General features: G+C 39.6%; 1 protein-coding gene and 1 non-coding gene across 4 annotated transcripts in view; one reads left to right on the top strand and one right to left on the bottom strand.

Annotated features, from left to right (window-relative positions):
- ANK3 (ankyrin 3) overlaps positions 1-25724 on the top strand; it is a 749833-nt gene that overhangs the window by 131582 nt on the left and 592527 nt on the right. The gene's annotated exons all lie outside the window — the stretch shown is intronic.
- LOC112444794 (U6 spliceosomal RNA) lies at positions 7656-7760 on the bottom strand. Its single transcript, XR_003033163.1, has one exon. It is a non-coding gene; the product is annotated as a U6 spliceosomal RNA (small nuclear RNA).

Raw genomic sequence — 25724 nt, 5'->3', positions numbered from 1 at the left:
ATGAAACTGTTGGTAATTAGGAGAGCTCTGATCCGATCACCCAAATCATGCTCTTTCCAGGGCTATGCTGTCTGCTGATACATTAGATTCTGAATAGGGAGGCCAAGAAAATCGTGCAGTTTCCTGTGTTATGATGTTTCAAATAGTGGCCCTAGCTGGCCACACTTGGAGAAGTTGGTGGGTAGCTGCGGATAGTCTGAGCTGTGTGGTGCGGGCTCCTCCTTCCCACAACCCCTCCCTGTCTCCGTTCTCCCCAGCTGCTCTCCAGTTTGGGAGGTACAGCCTTGCTCATCATTCTTCACCTTGGCTCTCTGGCTTCTAACCTACCTCCTCTCTCCCACCAAAGTTTTGATATTCACACTAGACTCCTAACTGGTAAAGCCATATTGGTGAATGCTCTTTTAAGTGAAGTGAAAGTTGCTCAGTTGTGTCCAACTCTTTGTGACCCCATGGACTATACAGTCCATGGAATTCTTCAGGCAAGAATACTGGAGTGGGTAGCCTTTCCCTTCTCCAGGGGATCTTCCCAACCCAGGGATCGAACCCAGGTCTCCCGCATTGCAGGCAGATTCTTTACCAGCTGAGCCACCAGGGTAGCCTATTTACTTCACTTATTTATTTCAACTCTGTGTTTTGAATATCTAGCTATAATCTGAGGCGTGTATCATCTCCTGAGAAGAGCCAGCAGTTAAGATGTCAGCCTTGTCAGGATTCCTGAGCATTGTGCTGATAGGTACTTGGAAATGGTATAGATAGAACATATGCTGAAACCTTCTGCCATGTAAATATGTTGCTCTTTATCAGAAAGTTTCCAGAATTCGATAGGGAGCCTTTTGCATTAATTTAGGTATTCTGGTTTGTATTCGGCCCTTCTTATTAATGTATTTTTTTTTTTAAATAGAAAGGGAGGACTTGTGTGGTGTAGATGTGGAGGTGAGCTTGAGTCTGATTGATGCAGACTCAAATTTTAGTCCCATCTCTCACTGCCTGAGTGCCCCCAGACAAGTCACTTGTTTTACTTTTTGGTGCTCTGATTACCCATCTGTAAATCGGATGTGATACCTACCTCCTGGACCTGTGTATGACACCTAGTCCAGGCCCTAACACAGAGCTCTGCTGAGAAAATATTAGTTCTTTGTATCTTGACCTGGAAGGTAATGCTTTCGTACAATTCTTACCTTCAGTGAATGGATATATTTATATGGAGGAAAGACTGATTCAGTAAGTCTTTCCTCTCCTAAAGACTATTTCCTTTGCAGTTCTGTATCTGTTCCATCTCACATAAAGGTTTTAAGCGCTCTCATTTCCCCAACACCTCTGCATGAAATAAGAAGTGAACTCAACATACAACAGCTTGTTGGGTGTATTCCATACATCTGTTCTGTGCAAGTGTTCTTCCTGCCGGATCCAAAGTGCAGGGAGTCGAGAGTCACATTCGCTAGTAGACTTAGCAATTCCAGCACATTTATCATGACGCAGGTGATGCTTCTGAGACTGTGCAGGAAGCTGAAATGAGTAATGTGACAGGTCAAGGCTTACAGCCATAGGAGAAAATGCTTCTCACTGGGTATTGACTGTTTTCTATCTCAGATTCCTCTTCTCTCTTCTGTGAATTCTGTGCTCCCTGCTAAAGACCAGCCTTTCCCACCTGCTTTCTGTATTGGTAAACTCAACAGTTTCTGCAAATGATGTTAATATGCCTAAACAATGGTTAACAGTTCATGGGTACACACCCAGCAAGGTTTCACTTTAAACTAATCAGCTCTTAGATACTTTCCAGTATCCAAATTTAAAATCGACAACTCTTTTTTTCACTTTTAATTCGATATCTCCAAGGTATAATTTTTCATGAAAAAGTAAATATTTTTAGTCACCCAGCAAGGGAAGACTTTTCTTTTTGCAGAAATATACGTTTAAGAAAGGATGATGTGTACTTTTTCTAAGTCATCTCTTGAGACCAATTACTTTGACTAATCAGAAGCTTCTCAATTATTTTTAGTTTTGTACTGTTATCAGTGTTCCAAAGAAAAATGTTCCTCAGTGTGACTTACATTTGTGTTTGCTTTTATACTTATTCAACCATCAAAAATTTAAGAGATGCATCATTTTTTAAAATCAGGAAATAATAGGAAATTGAAGAACGATAAGAAGGATTATCTCTTTTCATCTTTCTTTTTAGCTGCACTGTGAACCTTGTGCATCCCTGACCAGGGACTGAACCTGGGCCCTTGGTAATGAAAATGTGGAGTCTTCCGCACTCAACTGCTAGGGAATATCCAAATGATTACCTTTTATTTGTTATGTTCCTTTTCTAGCTTTTAGTATTGCCGCCCATCAATAGCTAACACTGTATTTACTGCTGGCTTACAGTCAAATGATAAATTTGTATTTTTATTTTCCCAAGCACTTCTTTATAGACAGAAGTAAGCTGAATTACATTGCCACCTACTAATAATTGGATATCTGGAGATAGTCAGTACCAGCATAATACTCCTACAACATAACTTGAGGAAGCAGGAAGTGTTGTATAAAGTGAGAAAGAATGTTTAGAAGCTGTATATACTTCCTGTTATTTTATTGATTTTTTAGACCATCCTTATATGAAATGGACTTTTTGATATAACTTTACAGACAAATGGAAGCTCAACTTTTAAGATTTACACAAATCCTTTAGTTGGTCCAGTGCTTTGTTCTACGGTCACTGATTCATTTATTAAGAGATGATATGCTCCCATTCACATCACTTTCCTGTGAGAAGCAGGCATGCCCTGTTCCTTGGTGACCCGGACATTAAACATGAATGGACAGGATCTGTAACTAAGACACTAACACCAGTCCACCAGTGAATGAGAACCATTCTGTGTCTCTGCTTTTCTCTTCTCTATGAACATCTGGGTCTGTACTCATCACATCTGGAAATGCGTGTCGTCTGTTTTTTCCTCTTTGGAACCAAGGTGGAGACAGACATTTAGCTGGTCTGTGCCTATCGCTTATGCTAATGTCAGTAAGTTTACTGATTATGTTTACCAGGCTCAAGCTTTTAAGATGAGTCTCTATGGAAATAAACTGCTTATTTTATGGGTTGTCTAGTGCTGTGATCAGCCATAATCAAGGATGGTGGAAGATTCTAAGAGCAAGTTGTAATAATGTGTTTATTGGAAAACGAAGATAGCAAACTCTAAAATAAATCTTGTTTTGTTGTTCAATTGCAATCTTGGGAACAGCCTACAGTGTACCAGGAAGAGTTGTGCTTATGGAGTAAAGCTCCACTGTCTACCTTCTACTTCTTGAACTTGGTGGTTTTATTTGATGGAGCTTGGTTGTTTTGTTTCAGCAATGGGAAACACTTCCTATGGGGCTTTCCTTCCCAATATGGGAGTTGTCCACTTAGAGTATAGGTGGTGAGGAATTACCTTAGAAGGGCTCAAAGTATTATTAGAGGACCTCCTTCTAGGTCTTGCTAGAGAAACCCCAAGGGTACTTATTCTGTCTTCCTTTTTTCTTTTGCAAACATGGGTAACCTTGAGAAATACACTGAGTAGTTAGCACTGATTTCCACAGCTCTGGCTTGGAAATTTCTTACAGTGTCAAGCTGCTGCTTAGACTGGTTGCTAAGCAACCAGGAGAAGAGTTCACAAGCTTTGTCATAAGCTAGCAATCAAATGAGAGACAATATTTTCTTTTGATTATTATTTTTTTTGTCAGCTCTTATTTTTGGTGTTGTGTATTTACATCCTTTGGGGAGTATTATTTCTAGAAACGCCTTTTCCAAAGAAGCTTTGTTTGTTAAAAGCATTTTGGTTTGATCCTTTTGGATAAAAAGATGAGCAGTAGGCATAGAAATTAGGCCTTGAGGCAGATGAAATAGTTTTATGACCCATGATGGAGTCACATACTGCTTTAGCCTCTCCTTTTTTAAGAAAACATACATGAAGCTTTCCATTCTTCTACTTCTGGTTTTCCATTATTGTGCACTTCTCTGACATAAATCAGTGACTTTGAATCTGTGCTACCTCAGCTCTTCTGTCCTCGAAGGTCACCACTGAATAGAAGATCATTTAATCCTTTGTAAGCAGGATTTATTCTGACAATTCTTGGAGCCATTTTTCATGTAATTTCAAAAATATCTGTATCCTTTTTTTTTTAATGAACTATAATTAACTTACAGTGGACTTCCCTGGTGGCTTAGTGGTAAAGAATGTGCCTACAATGCAGGAGACTCAGGAGATGCAGGTTTGATCCCTGGGTTGGGAAGATACCATGGAGTAGGACATGGCAACCCACTTACAGTATTCTTGCTGGGAAATCCCATGGACAGAGAAGCCTTGTGGGTTACAGTTCATGGGGCTGCAAAGAGTGGGACACGACTGAGTGACTGAACACTCACTGGCTTACAATGTTATATTAGTTTCAGGTGTGCAACAGTGATTTGATATGTTTATGCATTATGAAATGATCACCATAATATATCTAGTAGCCATCTGTCATCATTCAAAGTTATTATGATATTATTGACTATATTCCCTTTACTGTATGTTACATCCTTATGAGTTATTTATTTTTAAAACTGGAAGTTTGTGCCTCTTAACCCCCTTCACTTATTTTGCCCATTTCCCTGCCCTCACCCCCAGTATAAATCCTTGACCCTTACAGATTTTGTCTCTCAAATACTAATGAGCCATCTTTTAAACAAATGCTTAGGTAAGTGTTTGTAACTGTTGTTTATGTTTTTAATTATACATTGATGTTTATTCAGTGAGTCTGAGGAGTTTGCCTCAAAACAGTAATCTTACAGTTAGTGAAAATGAGATGAGGAGACTGAGATGATACAGATCTTCTGCCTCAGTCCCAAAGGAGGAAGAGATTGTAGAAACTGCATATCAATGAGCATGATGCTGATATCTGGCCAGATAGTACCTTGGGTTATTGAACTAATAGCTTATGATGACTATGCAGAACTGAAGATAATTAGGAGCCTAAATGATATCACTCAGAAAAACTCATGTGAAATTAAACTTGTTTTCTTTCTGATGATTTTAGTATGCTGGTGATTCATGTTAATGTATAGCCACTGGATATAGATTTTAGTAACATGTTTGATTATATGTCTTAAGATAATCAGCATTTCATTAACACAATCCGTAGCTTTTATGCTTTAAAAGAGCACTTAACAATTTTTTTTCTGCAGATGCTTCTCTATGTAAATTATTTGAAGAAATGAGACAGGATATTAAAACTGATATAAATGTTTTTGAAATTCATGGATGTAATATTTGCATATAAACATTACTATTTGCATTTCCCCTTGTAATTTGGTCTACTATGGAAAAAATTCTTATTTACTTTTTACAGTCAGTAATGAGTGTTTTATTGAATAAGGCCATGCTCACATTTTAGGACAGAGTAATTGAAAGCATTTAGGATGAGCTTATGTTTACCACTCATTCACTCCCAAAGCAGGTGGGATTCTAGCTCAGCCTTTGTCACTGCCAGGGTTTTGTGTATGAAGTGTCAGTGTATCAGTGGCTATTGGAAAAAGGACTGATGCCTTGTCTTAGTTCTATAATGGATATACTTATTAATGCATTAAGTAATAAGGTCTAGCAGAGAGTTTACTATCAGCTGTATTTTTGAAATCATGATGAATTTAAGAAATATTATGTAATATCTGCCTAACTATAGTGTGTGATAGAAAGTAATTGTTAATTTCTACTTCTAACAGTTGCAGGTACTGTTAATACTCTGTGGCTTGTATCATGTCTTTATTTATAATGCATGGAGATGCCAGATTTCAGTTAGATGTTTGTGAAAATAAAGATATGCTTTTCCCTATTCACGAATCCATAGATCCTTAATGGAGGGGCAGGGGGTCCATATACCCCTATTAAAAAAAATCCTGTTTACATATTTACCATTAATCATATCATAAAAGTAGTCTTAGAAACAAAGTAAAATATAATATTGATGTAAGATTATGATATATTCTTTCCAGATGGTAAATTCACTGGGATTAAAATCCTTGGGGATATTCAAGTTTATGTATATATCTCAAACTATATTAAGCATGTGTAGCAGCAGAGGCAAATGAATTTCAAACATATATATTCTCCATGTGGCCTAATTATCAATAGAAATAGAATGGCAGATCTTTACAGAAGATGTAAAATTTCTTGGGCCTTTGCCAGTCTTCTATTGTTTAAGGAGCATAAGAAATAAAGCCATAGTTTAAATGGAGAATTCCTCTCTATTGCCTGTAAGAGGCCAAGGGGAAATGCATACCTCATTAGTGCATAATGCCAGTAGTCATACTGCAAATCTTTTGTATAGATAATAGCACTGATTTCATAGGTATTTGTGAATTAATACATATATAACACTTAAGAAGGAGCTTCTCTGGTAGCTCAGTTGGTAAAGTATCTGCCTGCAATGCAGGAGACCCCGGTTCAATTCTTGGTTTGGGAAGATCCACTGGAGAAGGGTTAGGCTACCCACTCCAGTATTCTTGGGCTTCCCTGGTGGCTCAGATGGTAAAGAATCCCCCTGCAATGTGGGTGATCTGAGTTCATTCCCTGGGTTGGGAAGATCCCCTGGAGAAGGGAACAGCTACCCACTCCAGTATTTAGCCTGGAGAATTCCTTGGACAGAGGTGCCTGGCAGTCCATGGGCTCAGAGTTGGACATGACTGAGAGACTTTCACACACACACTAACACTTTAGAGTTATTCCTGACACATGAATACATTTATTCCTATATTAATGCTTTTATTACTGTTCCAGTATGTTATTACTTCTGAGTTCTACAAATTTATTGTGGACACCATAGAGCTTTATTTCTTATTCAAAACAACTGTATTTATATATACAACAGTGATCATTTAGAGTCTTATCAGCCCTTGATTGTGAGATGATAATAGGGACGTATTTAACTTACTTTTGGAATGGATAATACATGAACATAAAATCTTAAAAATATTAAAGTGACTATGTAGTGAAAAGTAAATCCTTTCCTTTTAAAAATAGTTTAGTTAGTTTTTGGCTATAATGGATCTCTGTTGCTGTGTGGGCTTTTCTCTAGTTGCTGCGAGCTGGGACTACTCTAGGTCTGGTTTGAGGGCTTTTCGTTGCTGTGGCTTCTCTCATTGTGGAGCGTGGGCTCTAGGGCACTCAGGCTTCAGCAGTTGTGATGTGTGGGCTCAGCACTTGTGACCCCCGGGCTCTGGAGCACAGGCTCAGTAGTTGTGGCACATGGGTTTAATTGTTCTATGGCATGTGGGATCTTTCTGGATCAGGAATCAAACCCGTGTCTACTGCACTGACAGGCAGATTCTGAGTCACCAGGGAAGCCCCCTTTTTGCTTTCTTTTACTCCAGTCGTCCCATTCCTCTTCCTATATCTGTGTGTTATATATATATGAATTATTGGTTCATCTTTGAAAGATTTTATGTATATACAGGTTCGTGCACACACACAGTCTTTTAAATACAGAAATGGTTGCATGCAATACACCTGTACTTCACCCTGAGCATATAAATAGATACTATATCTTTGAGATTGTTCCATATAAAGTTACTTTGTCTTTTTTTAAAAATTAACTTTTATTGGAATATAGTTGCTTTCCAGTGTTGTGTTAATTTCTAATATACAACAAGGTGAATCAGAAATATGGAATGCTTCCTGTATTTGTGGGTCATCTTTGTGCAAGAGCCATGCTAATTTCTGTACTGTTGCAATTTTAGTATAGATGCTACAGAAGCTGAACATTTGAGCTGCCTTGTCTTTGTAAATAACTTTTAATTTTAGAAGAATGTTACACTAACTGAAAAGTTGCAAAGATACAGAGTTCCTGTATACTCCACAGTAGAGTTCCTCTACTCCAGCATCTTATGGAGTTGGGGGGTACATATGTCAAAACTAAGGAACTGGCTTTGTTCAGTTCAGTTGCTTAGTCATGTCCAACTCTCTGCAACCCCATGGACTGCAGCACGCCAGGCTTCCCTGTCCATCACTAACTCCTGGAGCCTGTTAAACTCATGTCCATTGAGTCAGTGATGTCATCCAACCATCTCATCCTCTGTCATCCCTTTCTCCTTCTGCCTTCAATCTTTCCCAGCATCAAGGCCTTTTCCAGTGAGTTAGTTCTTTGCATCAGGTGGCCAAAGTATTGGAGCTTCAGCTTCAGCATCAGTCCTTCCAATGAATATTCAGGACTGATTTTCTTTAGGATTGACTGGTTTGATCTCCTTGCAGTCCAAGGGACTCTCAAGAGTCTTCTCCAACACCACAGTTCAAAACCATCAATTCTTTAGCACTCAGCTTTCTTTATGGAAGGAAACTGGCATTGTTAATTTATTATTAACTAAATTCTGCACTCTGTTCAGATTTCTCTCGTTTTGCACTCATGTCCATTTTTCTGTTTCTGGATCCATGTTATACTCAGTCATCATGTCTTTTACAGCCTCCCCTAGCCTGCAGCAGCTTCTCAGATTTTCCTTGTTTTTAACAACTTAGTTTTGAGGAATGCTGGTTAGGTAGTTTTTGGAATGCCTCTTTGTTATTGAATTTGTCTTGCATTTTTCTCATGGTTAGATTGGAGTTACAGGCTTGAGGGGAACGTTACCACAGAGGGGAAGTGCCCTTCTGATCACCAATATCCATAGTATATGCTACAGACATGGCTTATCAGTGATGATACCTACCTCAGTCACCCGAACAAGGTAGTGTCTGCCGGGTTATGCACTGTGAAGTTACTTTTTCCTCTCTTTTCATATTTCACTTTTTGGAAACAAGTTGCTAGGTGCAACCCACACTTGAGTCAGCCGAAAGCCCACTTTCTTGGGAGGAGGATGGTGTGTGTGTGTGTTTAATGACTCTGTAATAGTCCCTGGGACTTTACTTGGCATGTGAAAGTCCATTTTCGCCTTTTTCTTCATTCTCTCCAAAATAAAAATCAGAACTAGAGTTCTAAAAGCTACCTGCCCAAATCTATCCTCTCCTTACGTATTTCTTACTTAAGGATACCTCTCTTTAGTTGCCAAGAGACTGCTTTTTGTCTGATTATTTTTCTCTGTCATGCTTGTGCAGAGAGCTTAATTCAAAATAAACAATGTGCTACATTATTGATTTTGTTGTTATTCATAGACGATAATTGCTAAGCTACTTACCTGACAACAAATTATTTGCTCCAGGTGACCAAATAAGCAGTTCTCCATAGAGCCACATTTTTAAAATTATTAATATCTAGAGATGCTGCTGTCTTAATCACAAGTTGCGTGCATGCATACTCAGTCATATCCAACTCTTTGCGACCTCATGGACTGCAGCCCACCAGGCTCCTCTGTCCATGGGGTTTTTCAGGCAAGAATGCTGGAGTGGGTTGCCATTTCCTCCTTCGTGGGGCTTCCCAGCCCAGGGACCGAACCTGCATCTCCCATGGTGTCTCCTACATTGTTAGGTGGATTCTTTACCACTGAGCCACCTGGGAAGCCCTATCACAGGTTATGTATACTTTAAAACTTCAGTGAAGAGTCACATATTTTAAGATTCTTATTCAGTTAGCAGGCATTTACTGAGCTTCTGCTATTTTAGCCATGGTTTGGTCGTGAGTTAAACAAATCAGGGGCTTCCCTGATGACTCAGATGGTAAATAATCCTCCTGCAATGCAGGAGACTCAGGTTCTATCCCTGGGTCAGGAAGAACCCCTGGAAAAGGGAATGACTACCCACTCCAGTATTCTTGCCTGGAGAAGTCCATGGACAGAGGAGCCTGGCGGGCTACAATCCACGGAGTGCAAAGAGTCGGACATGACTAAGCAACTAACACTTTCAACTTTCACTTTACACAAATCAGGTGTCTCATGTAAGGCAGATGATGTTTCAAGGAGGAGATATAGACAATAAACACATTAAAAATTAATGGAAAAGGTCATTTGAGAGAGAGATAAGTGCTTTAAAGAAAATAACCAGGGGGAAGTGCTAGCACATGCCTTGGTCATGGTGGTTACATAAGGGCCACTTTGATTTTGTGGCCAGTAAAGTCCTCAGGAGAAGGCGGTTGAACTGAAGACAGAGAATGCAAGGGGACCAGACATTTGAAAAGCTGGAGTTGGGAGGGTCTTGATGAGGTCTAGAAGTAAAAAGAAGGCCAAAATTAGTTTAAATGAGGACAGAGTAGAAGAGAAGGGGGTGTAGAAGTAGACAGGGCTTCATAGGCCGAGTTCCATTTTCAAGGAGGTCTCTGGGTGGTTTTAAGCAGAAAGGTGACATGGTCTGATATCTGTGGTTTAGAAAAACTTTCTAGTTGCTTTGTGGAAAATGGATTATAGGGGAGAGAAGAGGAAGCAAGAATATAGTATGAGTTAGGAGACCACTGTAAGAGTCCAAGTGAGAGATGGATTGTGGTTTGGACTAGCAACAAGATGTACAAAAGTAGATAGATTGGGATAAAGTGGGGGGCATAGAACTGCCAGAATTTGTAGCTTAATTGAAATAAATTTTTAACAGCAGATGTGAATCAACAGGAAAGATAAGATGATGATGTGATATAAACTGTCTCAAATACAGATCATATTTTCATGCAAGTCTTTAAAAGAAGAGTGGTATCGAATATGCACATTAGTGACTTAGGCATAAGTTAGGGAGCCAAGTCCATTATAACCTAATTCACGCGTCAGGAACAAAACAGGAAACTTGCTTACCAAGTTAATGAGCTCTTAATACTTTATCTAATAAGTCTGTCGTAACTACCAAGCCCAGAACCGTAAAGAGATTGTCTTTAGGGGTTAATAACAAACTTTAGGGGGACTTAATCATCCCATTTACTTGATCATTACTTCTCAGGAAGTTATAATTTTAGGAATCATATTTTTGATGTAATGGTTACTGTGAATCACTTTTATGTCATAAAATTATAATGTTTGGCAAAGCAGAACACATTTCAATCATATATTGATTTTAGCTTTGGAATTATGGAGAAAATATTTCATTTTTGTAGCTATTACTTACATGTAAAATGCCTTTTAATAAAGGGTTTTACAGAGCTTTCTTTGGAATAAATAACTAAATGTAGTCATAGTTTTGACATTTGACTTTTATATCAAATGCAGCAATTCATTTTATGAGGGCTTGGAATTTAATATAACATTTGGTTTGTTCTAAATTTTCAACATATTTTTATCTTTGTTATATGAAGAAAACATTGCTTTATAATGTGTAATAAAAATCATAAATAAAAACCTCACTAGTTGGCTCAGTTTAGTGTCTTGGGGTAAGTAGGTAAGATAGGGATGATTTATTTTTATATTCTAAAAGTAAGGGTTTGCTAAGAAACTGATGAGGTAAAGAGAAGGAAAATATTTGCCTTTTTAATAAACTTTAAAAAATTGAAATATAGTTGGTTTACAATAGTTTCAGGTACACAGCAAAGTGATTCATATATAATATATATTTTCAGACTATTTTTCATTATAGATTATCACAAGATATGAATATAGTTAATTATGGTATACAGTAAATCCTTGTTGCTTCTCTATTTTATGTATAGTTAGTTTGTATCCATTAACCCCATGGTGTTGTTCAGTCTCTCTGTTGTGTCTGACTCTTTGTGACCCCATGGACTGCAACATGCCCAGGCTTCCCTGTCCTTCACCATCTTCTAGAGCTTGCTTGAACTCATGTCCATTGAGTTGGTAATGCCATCCAACCATCTCGTCCTCTCTTTTCCCCTTGATCCTACCTTCTGTCTTTCCCAGAATTGGAGTCTTTTCCAATGAGTTAGCTCTTCGCATCAGGTGGCCAAAGTATTGGAGCTTCAGCTTCAGCATCAGTCCTTCCAATGAATATTCAGGATTGATTTCCTTTATGATTGACTGATTTAATCTTCTTGCAGTCCAAGGGACTCTCAAGAGTCTTCTCCAACATCACAGTTCAAAAGCCTCAGTTCTTCAGCACTCAACTTTCTTTACGGTCCAACTCTCACATCCATACATGACTACTGGAAAAACCAAAGCTTTGACTAGACAGACCTTTGTTGGCAAAGTAATATCTCTGCTTTTATTATGCTGTCTAGATTAGTCATAGCTTTTCTTTCAAGGAGCAAGCGTCTTTTAATTTCATGGCTGCAGTCACCACCTGCAGTGATTTTGGGGCCCAAGAAAATAAAGTCTGTCACTGTTTCCATTGTTTCCCCTTCTATTTCCCATGAAGTGATGAGACCAGATGCCATGATCTTAGTGTTTTGAATGTTGAGTTTTAAGCCAGCTTTTCACTCTCTTTCATTTCATCAAGAGGCTCTTCAGTTCCTCTTTGCTTTCTACCATAAGGGTGGTGTCATCTCTATATCTGCGGTTATTGATATTTCTCCCAACATTCTTGATTCCAGCTTGTGCTTCATCCAGCCCAGCATTTTGCATGGTGTTAAATAAGCAGGCTTAGAGAAGAGATAATCTGGAAAATTAGTTTTGACATAATATAAAAACAGGAGTTTGTTCAAATGGAGTCCATGGTAAGCTAAGGACTGTGAATGAGTTTAGGTCTGTTTCCATATTTGATGAGAACAAGCATTTTTGACAGAAAATATGGCTCTTGTTAATGATCATGACAATGGATTTTAGGGGGCAGATTTTAATTTCATTGTTGGTGTTTCATTACATAGTATGTTCAGCCATTTCACAGCTTGTTAAAGATGTATTCCAAGCATTTATTTTCCTTCTGAACAGTTTCCCAGCATCTATTTACTAAGAGGACACGCAGTATATAGAACAAATTCACGTGTACAAAGCTGACAATCCCACAAGTGTTATATTCTCATTTGCATTATGGTCTTATTCATGTTGGGTACAATCCATGTATTTCTCTAAGTTTCTCTTCCTTTCCTCACAGAGCCTCTTAGCAGGGATGCAGTATATGATTTTGCAGGCATGCTGTCAGGAATATTAAAAAGGCTAAGAACATCATGCTGAAGAATTATGTGGAATGAAAAAATTCAGCATGAACTGTCAATCTGTCTTCTCTGGCCTTTTAGGTTCTTTGACTTTGTTGTTGGCAAAATGTGGAGCTCTTTCACCTGCCATTTTAAAAAGCTTGTTCTTCCAAGGATTTGTTTCACAGGCCCTGTGCTTAATATCCAGGTCTGAACATTTAATTTCTTTCTGTAGAATGTTACATTCTCTCATATATCAGAGCTTTCAGTGGGTCCTTACCTTGATGGAAGTAGTCACAATCTAGGGAATGCCATTTAGCCAGCATCAGCCTGCAACTGCTAATGATTACCTAAAAGGAGTGATTACCATCCCCTGTGAGGTGATTGCAAAGAAACCAGAGAGCATGTGTTTTTCAGGAAAAATCAAGGACTAACCCTGTAAGCTTCAAAGACGTCATCACAGCGAGGCTATTGCTGTGTCATTGTAGTCCAAACAGAAGTATGCCTGGAATAAAAATAGGCTTGCTGTGAATATGAACTTTCTGCAGATAAAATACAGACCACAAAATGGCAAAGATTTGTTAAAAGTGTTCTCTATTTGCCTTTACTTTTATAGATGTGTCTCTATCAGAAGAGGCATATATCCTTATCCCAATAGGTAAAATGCAAAAGGCATAAGAGTGAGTAAATTAGTAACATTGTTTTACAAAATGTGGGATAATGAATGACTTTGAAACATAATTTTGAAAGAATGAAATTAAAACCATGATTGGCCCATTGTGATCTATATTTTGGAAGAAGTCAGTAAAGTCTTTAACTGAAAAATGGGTTTATTTTTAAAGAAAGCACTAGAAGGACCAAGCAACATACATTGGATTCCTAAATGCTGCTGAGTCTGGTAGAAGTGAAAGCAGGCATCCAGGAATTAGCCTTAGATTGTACGAGTCTTTCTGTGGCTCTTGCCCCTGCTTTAACTGTCTTCAGATGGAAAGATTGAGGGGATTTTAGGGAAAGAAACAGAAAGGTAGGTAGAAAGTATTACACAAATAGATGGACAGGAAGAGAGAGAGGGAGAGAGAAGATAAGCAGATTATTTTAATTATTCTCATGTTTCATATGAAAATTAAAATAGATAATTCCCTGACAAATTGAGTTATATAAATCTCCTCTGTGGATTTTGGTCACTTACCTGATGCCAGGATGTAGGGAAGAAAGCCTCAAAGGGACTATAGCAACATGTGATTTATCCAAATCTATACTTTAGAGTATGAGGAAAGTAGATATTGGTTCCAGGTCATTTATCTTTAATGTATAATGTAAAGCACTAAGTAAATGCTTTCACTGTAATAGCCTTTGAGTCAAAGGTTACAGACATTTCACTTACAGAAACCCATGAAAACACTTGCATTTTTTTCAGTATCTAGATTTTATGTCATCAGAAAAATAAAAGGATTAAAACTTAAGTGAAGAAAGTCTGTAGTTCATGATACTTTCCTTGAGCAAGAATATTTTTCTCTGCTTTCATCAAAGTTACTTCTAGTACAGATTTAATTTTCTTGTAGTAAACCCACATTTGACCAGCCAGCTTTAAAGATCATAAAGGGAATTAATAAACATTGTTCATGTTTATGGAAATATGGAGAATGGAAATCAAAAGGAGCCTAAAGAAAAATGGTTAAGTGTCTGCCTACGAACCAGGAGACCTGGGTTCGATTCCTGGTTGGGGAAGATCCCCTGGAGAAGGCAATGGCAACCCCACTCCAGTACTCTTGCCTGGAAAATCCCATGGACGGGGGAACCTGGTGGGCTACAGTCCATGGGGTTGCAAAGAGTCAGACACGTTTGAGCGACTTACCTTTCTTTCTTATATAATTTTCCTTTTTCCTGATTATTGGTTAAAGAATTTTCTTTGTGACATGAAAAAGATTTGGAGCTGTTGTTTGCCCTTTATCTGAATTTTTTACTTCTATTGCGCCCTCTAGTACTTGATTCTCTTTACAGTGAGTTCTTAAAGATTAAGAAAAGACATCCTCTGAAAAAACCTAGGAATAATATTTTGCATAAGGCAATAGTTCATATGTTTTGATTAAACATGTTCTTTTTTCACTTCTTGACTGTAAGATAGGCACAAAATGTTTTAAAAGGGTAGGAAAAAAATTTCATCTATTCCTTAGATTTGGGGGTACCTGTAATGGTGAGAGTTACTTGACAGGTACATAAGACTCCTCAAGATTAATTGTTGTGTTTACTTAAGTTATCTTTCTAGGCACTGCTGTAGCCATTGGCAACTCTAAAGATTTCTGTGTGCTGTTGATCTCAGCAAGGACCGAGGGGTTGTGCATAGAGGTTGATGAACAGAAATGCTAAGTACAATGGTTTCCAAAGAGAGAGAAACAAAGGGAAAAGATCCCATTTCTTTCCCCTCCACCAAGCCTTTAGAAAGGTCAGGGGGCGTTTTCCTTGGGCTGCTTGTAAAATGAAATCTTCAGCCAGAGCTTCTTAGGTCATTTAGCCAATCAGCCCAGAGAGCTTATCAGAGCTGTTGGAAGGAACGTGTCAGGGGAACACTCTCAAACTCTTGTCTGTCTTGAAGTAGTTCAGTCCAGACTTCGAGTAGCTCGGCTACTCAGGTATTCACTGGACTTCCCTGCAGTCCCTCTGTGCATGTTGACTGAACACCATGTGCACTCAAACACCATTATGCACACTCATCTTTGTGCTTGACTCTCTAGTTCATAGCCCTATCAGTTCTATAATCTAAAAGCATTTAGTACCTTGTTCTTGGTTGCAAACAGCAAACTGATTCTGGTGAACTTAAGCAGAAAAAGAATCTACTGAAAGATGTCAGACAGCTTGCAGAATTGAATGAAAGAGTGGGCAGCAAGGCTTGGAGTTATGGCAGAAGCCTGGGAACAAGCTGAGTGAGACAGCCAGTCATGCCACAGAAAATGTTCTGGTTAGGACTTTACTAATGGACTTTGCATGATCACTGCTGGACATTAAGCCCTCTCATCCCTTCTGTGACTAAGCTGTTATGCCCCTATCTGTGGCACCTGTGGGGCTTATGAGGCATCAAGGATTACTGCTGGGTCTTCAGGAACTCTCAGTATGATGTCATCAATGTCATTAACCACTGTGATATCCTTGGCAAGGTGGTCACTGGTCTTGAAGACTGAATGTTGGAGCACAATCAGAGAGTAGAGGTGATTCTAAGGCAAGGCACTGAAGGTGTTACAGCATCCTTAATCAATAAGGCAGACTGCTTCTGGTGTTTCTCCTTTTTAGGATTCAGCATTTGCACAGCCAGTGGTTGCCTAGTGGGTTTCAGGGGCTGAATGAGCTTGACTGGCATGGCTGACACAAGTCCCTTCACTACCTGCCTAAATCTGAAAATCTGCTGCTGTTGTTCAAGATCCATTTGTTCTCGGCACCAGTGAGGACTCAGAGTTCCTGCATCTCTCAGGTCTCTTGTGCTGTTAGAAATCCCTGCCATTCTTTCAGGGATGTTGTATTCCTTTGATTACAGTTTCGATCACCAGGAAACAAAGTTCACAGGACTTCCACTTGGCTGTTCCTACCAAGATAACCTCTAACTGTTGGTTCAGTAGGTTTTCTTCTTACCTGAGAACCTAGGAAACAATCACAGTGTGGGTTTGAGGTACCACTGGTCTTCATGGGAGGTAAATTGGGTCAGAACTTCACTTATAACTTGACCCTAGAAACCTCCACCCTGACTGTTAGACTGTGGTGTTGTATGCCAAGAATTACTTTTGGCTCAGAGCTCATGCCTAGTACTTCCTAAGGGGCCTGGGTGTATTTCCTTCCCCCATGTCCAGATCTGCTGCTGCTGCTGCTAAGTCACTTCAGTCGTGTCCGACTCTGTGCGACCCCATAGACGGCAGCCCACCAGGCTCCCCCGTCCCTGGGATTCTCCAGGCAAGAACACTGGAGTGGGTTGCCATTTCCTTCTCCAGTGCATGAAATTGGAAAGTGAAAAGTGAAAGTGAAGTCGCTCAGTTGTGTCTAACACTTAGCCTGCTAAACAGCTGCAAAGTCCTTTGAGGAAGACAGAATGAACTATGTTTATGATATTACTGAAGATATATAAAAAATATATATCTTTTGTTAATGACATTCATCACTTTAAAGTTGACCTTAAAAATAGAGTCAAACAGAACCATTGAATCTGAGATACTCAGTTCCCAGTTATTTGTGTGAATGGACTGGCATTCCCATTTATCTTGGGAATATCTTGGCCAGTCTTCTTTTCAAATAGTTCTTGACATGAGATCTACTTTCATTGTAGTCTAGGAGACGTTGAAAAGTATAGATGTAATTCTTACTTCCAAAGAGATTGGTGACAATAACCTTTTGGAGGTTGGGTTGGGGTGGTGCTTTCCATTTCTAACAAGTGAATAAGAAACCAGTAGTAAAGAAGATGGAAAACTGCCTCACTGTCCCATGGTTAATTCTTTTGAGTTGCACCCGCACAATGTTGATTTATTGTTTCTTTTGACTTACTTATTATCAGCCTACTCAAGCCTTAGACTTGAGGTGCAGTATTTCATGTGGCTAAGAACAGGACTGAACCACCTGGCTTTGAACACCAGTTCCGCTGCTCTCTGGGATTCCCTGGTGGCTCAGATGGCACAAAATCTGCCCACAGTGCGGGAGGCCTGCTTTGATCCCTGGGTCAAGAAGATCCCCTGAGAAGGGAATGGCTACCCACTCCAGTATTCTTGCCTGAGGAATTCCATGGACAGAGGCGCCTGGTGTGCTACAGTCCATGGAGCCGCAAAGAGTCGGACAGGACTGAGCAACTAACACACACACACACACACACACACACACACACACTCTGCTGCTTGCTAGCTGAGTGACCTTAGACAAATCATTTAATGTCTGTAACCCTGTTTCTTCATCTGTGGAGGCAAGCGTGCTTATGGTAGAGACTTGTTATATGGAAGTAATCAAGTAATTATAACATGTAGTGACCATTCAATAATATTGACATTGACAAGTCACTCAGTCGTGTCCGACTCTGCAGTCCTATGGACTGTAGCCTACCAGGCTCCTCTGTCCATGGGATTTTCCAGGCAAGAGTACTGGAGTGGGTTGCCATTTCCTTCTCCAGGGGATCTTCCTGACCCAGGGATTGAACCCGGGTCTCCCACATTGTATACAGACGCTTTACCGTCTGAGCCACGAGGGAATCTATCAATAATATTAGCCAGTATATTTTTAAAAGCTTATACAATTTGTAATTATAGAAACAAAGACCCAGTAATACCAAATATAAATGCTTTTAACCTCCATATTGAATTATCTGTGCTACTCATTTTCCTAAGAGTTCATTTATCTGGTGTCTATTTCTTAAATACCTACACAAGCCAGGCTCCATGCTGATTTTTACATCATTGTGCCAACCTTGACCTCAGGTTGCTAGTTGACCATTTTCAGAGGGCGCAGAGTAGTGGGAAGCTTTGTTGATAAAATGTGGGGGACATAAAAAGTCATTCCTTTTTTTTTACCCCCTTCCTACCCTGACTTCCACAATACACTAAGATTTAGCCTATGTAAAATCATCAAACACTGCAGCTGCTAAGTCACTTCAGTTGTGTCCTACTCTGTGCTACCCCATAGATGGCAGCCCACCAGGCTCCCCTGTCCCTGGGATTCTCCAGGCAAGAACACTGGAGTGGGTTACCCTTTTCTTCTCCAATGCATGAAAGTGAAAAGTGAAAGGGAAGTCGCTCAGTCGTGTCCGACTCTTCACGACACCATGGACTGCAGCCCACCAGGCTCCTCCATCTATGGGATTTTCCAGGCAATAGTACTGGAGTGGGGTGCCATCACCTTCTCTGTCATCAAACACTATATCAGGATTATTCAGTAGAAATACATTGTAAGCTACAAATGTCATATATAATTTAAAATTTTCTAGTAATTGCATACAGAAGTAAAATAAATGAGATGGAATTAACTTTAATAATGTATTTTATTTAGTCTGCCATATCCAGAGTAACATGATCTTAACATGTAATAAATATAAAGAACTGTTGATGAGATATTTGACATTCCTTTTTTCATACGAAATCTTTGGAGCCCAGTGTGTATTTTATGTTTCACATTTATTCACACTCACCACCTTTGAAGTGTCTAATCTCTCTACATGTGGCAGTAAGTGGCTACTACAGTGGACAGAGTAAGATTAAATTTTATCGGATTCTAAGACTTAGCCATGAATTCTTCAGTAAACAGTTTTGGGTTATTCTCAGATCCTCACCTGGAAGGAAAAATACAGAAAGAGAAAGAATGAATTGAAATTCTATAAAATACATTTTCAATATGTACTTTTATATAAGTTTATTGATGAGAAACATAAAAAAATAGTTTGTTGATCAAAGATCATGTCCACTATTTGCAGAAATGCAAGTAGCAGTTAAGAACTGTTAGGGAAGGGGACTTCCCTGGCAGTCCGTTGGTTAAGACTCTGTGCTTCAACTGTAGCGGGCATGGGTTCCATCCCTGGCTGGGTGACTAAGATCCCACATGCCACGTGGTGAAGCCGAAAAAAAGCAGAATTGTTAGGGAAGATCTAAATGTGGAAATTTAAAGGAAGCTTATATCTTTAGCTATTGGTTGGGAAGAAAATCAACAGGTATTTAGTGATGTTGCAATAGTAATTTTTTAAAAAAATGAGTGTGATAATAGTCAGTGAGAAAGTACAGTGTTTTTTCTTTTTTTGGTTGGGAGTTAGCAGTGTCTTTTTTTCCTTTAAACTAGTTATATGATCTACGATGGACTAGTTATATGGTCTATGTTGGAATGAAGTCAGTTGTGTAGAGATGAAGGCACACTCTCCTTCAGTGCTGTCTGTTGCCAGAGTGTTTTCACGCTTAATGCCACAGTCATCTGTGACTCGTCTTTCAAATGGTTGATGACCCAAGTCAACATGCCCCCTGAACCTTTAAAAAGCGCCTCTCTCAGGAACTTAATTTATGTTATAAACACCACGCTTCTGTGTTGACATTACATATGGACAGCGTAAACCATTAGACATTTGCATTTTTGCATCACAATCACCAAGGATTTATGTGAGATTAATATTACTTTTTATTTTGTCTGAATTTTTTATTATAGAAAATTTCATACGGATGAAAAATTAGATAAGAGTGACGAAGCTTGATGTAACCTTTAGTCCCAACTGTAACAATTATTAACTAATAAAGGCTAATCTCCTTTTCATCCATAGCTCTATACCCAGTTACCTTTAAGTATAATTCCAGAATCATTGGCAATTCATCAGTAATTTTACCTTCAATATTACATTCGATTGATAGGCTTTCTTCTCTTCTTTTTTTCCCATTTTGTAATATCATTATTGAGGGAACTAGATAATTTGTTCTGTAAGTTTCTTACAGTCTGGATTTGGCTAATTGCCTCCCTGTGATATTGCTGATCTTGTGTCTGTATCCCCTGCGTGTTTTGTAAAATGGTAATTAGATTGTAAGTTTTCGCCAGACTCAGGTTTATTTGTCTGTCTTGGTGAAGATTTTCCTAGTTGCTGCTGCGTTCTTTCATAGGGGAGCACATAATGTCTGGCTATCCCTCTTTTCATCATGTTGACACTGATGGGCATGTTTGTGTGTCAGCAGCCCGAACCACCACCCATTAGGAAGTTCTCTACTTTTCAGCAAATAGTTTTAGCAACAACTCAGGATCATTGCTTTGAGTCATCATTTCAAGAGGGATTGCATAATAATGAAGCTCTAATTCTGTCATTTCTTCTTAATTTATTAGCTGGAATATTTCCATATACAAAAACATTCCTTTATCAACAATTTGGTTAATTTGAGGTACAGTTTGTACAGCAAAGACAGGTTTCATCTTTGATTCTTTTCCTTTATTTAGTAGTTTTCAGAATGAGTTGACCCCTAAGGTATCCTCCAAAGGTAAATAATGTTCTTTTTTAGTATCAGAATTCATGGATTTAAACATATTTGATGTTTTTCAAGCCATTCTATTTATTACTCTTTTTAATGCCCTATTTCTGACCAGTGGAAGCCTCTTGAAGTTGGCTCTGAGTCCTTTGAACCTGACTCCAGAGGACTTTGATAGCTTCTTTGCTTTCTGAAATGCCAAGATATTCTAGGCTCATCTTTCATTTCTCTGTCCCAGATCTTAAATCAGCTATTTCTCCAAGGAGTCCTGGTTTCTTTAAGTGAATACATGGTATTTAGAGAGCATACCTGGGCACCTCAGATTTAAAGCTTAAGAAGTTTTCAGTCTGGAGTCTTTATTAGTTAGGAAAACTCTAGTGAAAGCAGCTCCATCCTCAGTGGCCTAGTGCAATCCAGGCTCACCTCTGCCGCGTGCATTGGCAGGCAGTCCTCCAGGCAGTGATTTAAAGACCCAGGATTCTTTTGTCTTTTAACTCCAACAGCCAGTAGTGCCTTAGAAGATGTAAAGAGGGAAATGTACTTTTTAAGTCCTTTTAAAAAGTAGTACTTTTTAACTACTTTGACCTGGAAATGATACACATTTCTGCTCTCCTTCTACCAGTGAAAACTAGTCACGTGGCCCTGTCTCAAAGCAACATGGCAGTAAAGGCAGTCTCTGACTGGGGAACCTTGCACTGCGGCAGAGCATCATCCTCATTGAATGTCAGGCTGTCTCTGCCGGAAACCAAGCCAGAAACTAATGCTTTACTGTACGAAATCATGAGCTGTCCCCAACTTTCTCCAAAAGGACAGTCTAAAGTCTCAATCACTGCGTCCAGCTGACGTACAGATGCACCTCATTTTCTTGCACTGTGCTTCATTGCACTTTCCCAGATATTCCTTTTTTTTTTTTTTCTTACAGATTGAACATTTGTGGCAATGCTGCCTCAAGCAAGTCTGTTGGTACCATTTTTCCAGTAGCATCTCTTCACTTCACGTCTCTATGACACATTTTGGTAATTCTTGCAGTATTTCAAACTCTTTCATTCTTATATTTATTGTGATGATTTGTGATCAGATGAGTGATCGTTAATGTTACTCTTGCAATTGTTTTGGGGCACCATGAAGCAGTCCCACATAAGATGGTGAACTTAATCCCTAAGTGTTGTGTGTGTTCTGACTTATATCAGCCTCCTGGTCCTTTTCCTCAAGGAAGGGCTCGTGTGGCTGCAGCACAGAAAACTAATTAATAACCCTACAGTGGGTGATTAATTAACTCACGTTCAAGTGAAGGAGACGAGTGATGCCATAAGCTTCATTGTTATCTTTGTTTTCTAGAAGGCTGATGTTTATTTATTTATGGCCATGTTGGGTCTTCATTGCTCCATGTGGGCTTTCTCTAGTTGTCACGAGCTGAAGCTACGCTCTGGTTGTGCTGCGTGGCCTTTCCTTCATGGTGGCTTCTCTTGTTGCGGAGCAAGGGCTCTAGGGTTCCTGGGCTTCAGTATTTGTGGCTCACAGGCTCAGTTGCCCCGCACATGTGGGATCTTATTTCCTGGACCAGGGATCAAACCCATGTCCCCTGCATTGGCAGGCAGATTCTTAACCACTGGACTACCAGGGAAGTCCCTGTTGTCTTGTTTTAAGCAATTGCCACAGCCACTCTGCCCTTCAGCAAATCACCTTACTGACCAGTCAGCCCCCATCAATATCGAGGCAAAAAAAATTAGGACTCTCTGAAGACTCAGATGATGGCTTGCAGTTTTTAACAATGGAATGTTTCTTAATTAAGCTAAGTACACTCTTTTATTAGACATAATGCTATCGCACACTTTAGACAACAGTAAAATTTAAACATAACTTTTATATGTACTGGGAAACCAAAAAATGAGTGTGATTCACTTTATTGCAATATTTGCTTTATTGCAGTGGTCTGGAACTGATCTGCAATATCTCTGAGGGATGTCTGTAGAGCATCTTCCTCCACCCCCAATCAGTATATAACAATGAACCGTAGGCAAAACAACCATAATAAACACTCGGATTTGGAAAGGAGAAGAAGGATGTGGAGCACAGGTTGATGGCCGGTAGAAATTCTCTATCACTCTTATGTATACATTATAAGGTCTTTCTGCACTGGCATTGGATGAAATTTCTTGGTTAAACTTGAATTCTCTTCTCAATTGCTGCAAGCAATTTCTTGTCCACTACTTTCCTGTGGCTCTCTCCTCCACTTTCCCGAATGTCTGTCTTTATTCATTTTCATACCTGTCCACATTTGAAGGTTATTGGAGACTATGCCATCCCTGGGAGCTATGTGTTTTTTTGCAGTCAGCTTCCTATTCTTGTAAATTAGAAGGTAACTTTGAAGATTGAAAGGGTTGTTTTTTTTTTAAGACTCAAATTCTCTCTAAGGTAATTTTTTTTTAAATTGAAGTAGATAAGCTTCCCATGTGGTGCTAGCGGTAAATAACCTGTCAGCCAGTGCAGGAGACTTAGAGACATGTACTCAATCCCTGGGTTGGGAAGATCCCTTGGAGGAGGGCACGGCGATCCACTCCAGTATTCTTGCCTGGAGAATCCCTTGGAAGACAAGCCTTGCAGGCTATACTCCATGGGGCCACAGAGGGGGGACAACGTAACACATAGTGGATTTGCAATGTGTTACTTTCAGATGTACAGCAAAGTGATTCAGTTATACACACATACATTCACACACGCACACACATATATGTTTGTGTGTGTGTGTGTGTGTATGAAAGTGAAGTGAAGTCGCTCAGTCGTGTCTGACTCACGCGACCCCATAGACGGCAGCTCACCAGGCTCCCCCGTCCCTGGGATTCCCCAGGCAAGAACACTGGAGTGGGTTGCCATTTCCTTCTCCAGTGCAGGAAAGTGAAAAGTGAAAGTGAAGTCGCTCAGTCATGTCCAACTCTTTGTGACCCCATGGACTGCAGCCTACCAGGCTCCTCCGTCCATGGGATTTTCCAGGCAAGAGTACTGGAGTGGGGTCATTGCCTTCTCCGATGTGTGTGTGTATATATATATGTAAAATTTCTTTAGCATATAATTTTTCAAAACCTTGGTAGGGTGATGATTTATAGTTACTTTCATGTGCCAGTAACCTCAGCAAAACAAAGATCTGTCAAAGTATAACTGTCTATACTTTTCTTTGCTTCCTTGATTCTTCGGTTCTATCTCTCATTTGAAAGTGCTGTTAAGAGGATGCCTGTAATCATCAGGAGAGGGCCACATTCTTTTTTTTCTCCCAAAGATTTTTTGATGTGGACCATTGTTGAAGTGTTTATTGAATTTGGTAAAATGTTGCTTCTGTTCTGTGTTTTGGTTTTTCTGCCACAAGGCACGTGGAATCATAGCCCCTTGATGAGAAGGTGAACTTTTAACCACTGGACCACCAGGGAAGTCCCCTGAGCCTCATTCTTAATCTTATTTTTTGCCCCAAGGCTGAATCTCAATGGGCCTTGTTCTGAAAGCTTTTCTCAATCTTCTCATATAGGGTCCTTGTATGTTCCATCTTTGCAAGTCCCCAGTTTCTGGGTTTTCTTTGTCCCATTTTTTTTTCTCATAATTTTTTACCTAGGCTCATCTCTTTCTTACAAAGCCTGGCTAGATGCTGCCAGTAACCACCAACATGTGCAAAGCATGCAGGCATGGCAAGCTCGCCATCTGCCTTTTAAGTCACCACGGGCGGGATTTTCCAAGTGTTGTGGCACCATGTATACTGAGGAACGCCGGGTTTCCGGCCTCCAGCAGAACTTTCCTTGCTGCCTGCTGCCTGGCTGGGAGACCAATTTTAGATTTCTGTTATGGCAGCACTTCACTTGAAGGTACTAATTTCTGTATTTATCTGGGTAATGCTAGCTGCTGTAATAGAGAATGTCACAGAATTAGAGAATTTTGAGATCTTGTAGTACATCCACTTCCTCATTTTAAGAATCAGGAACCAAGGCAAGAAACAATGAAGCCTGCACAGAGCCATGCAGCGAGCTGCAGCTGTAAGTTACCAGCCAGACTGGGCCTTGGCGATCAATCTTTGCCCCTTCAGCCCTTAGCTCAGCCGGGCACATACTACAGGCTTAGCGGGTATCTTCAGCTGAACTGCAAACGTGTAGTCTGACTCTATCACAGTATCACTGAGGTTCAGACAAAAAGAGATGAAGGAAGAAAAATTCAGGAAACAGAACTTCAGTAAAAATGCCTCAAGAAATGTATAGATTAAAGGAACTATGTGAGTTTGCTATGTATCTTTTGTAGATTTTCATGCTTTTAATCTTAATCACAATGCTAAGGACATTTTGATAACATTGTTTTGAGATAGCTGTTTTGATAGAGTGTTAAGAATAAGCCATTTAATATTTAGCTTAAAAAATATTGCCAAATACTTGGCCCAGGGTATGTCCCCTTAGCCCTGGTTCCCATTCTTCTTTTCACCATCTCTGAGCTTTGAGTGAAGGATGGGTGGAGGGGGGTCATACTTGGCGTGAGATGGGCCAAGGTTAAGGAAAAGGATGGGGAATTAAAAACTACTATCTATTTTGATGCTGTGTGGGAAGTAGCCTACTGAAATTTATGTGTCAATGCCCTCTGCCACACCATACCAAAATGTAAAGGCAGAACTGCAGAGTGTAGCCCGCGTGCACTTTGAGTGTGGGACAACGCCCCGTGCGCCACAGGGCTCCACAGTTCTGTCGTTTGTTAATCCAGGTGGTATTTATGAAATACCTGTTCTGTACGAGGCCCGTGCTGGCACTTTAAGACATACATACAACGTGATTCAAGTATTGTGCCAGGATCTTACAGACAGTGTAATCGATCAAATTTCAAAGACGTGTACTGGACTGTAAT

Source organism: Bos taurus, chromosome 28, assembly GCF_002263795.3.
Source record: "Bos taurus isolate L1 Dominette 01449 registration number 42190680 breed Hereford chromosome 28, ARS-UCD2.0, whole genome shotgun sequence".
NCBI lineage: Eukaryota > Metazoa > Chordata > Mammalia > Artiodactyla > Bovidae > Bos > Bos taurus.
This window is presented reverse-complemented; position numbering and strand designations above follow the sequence as displayed.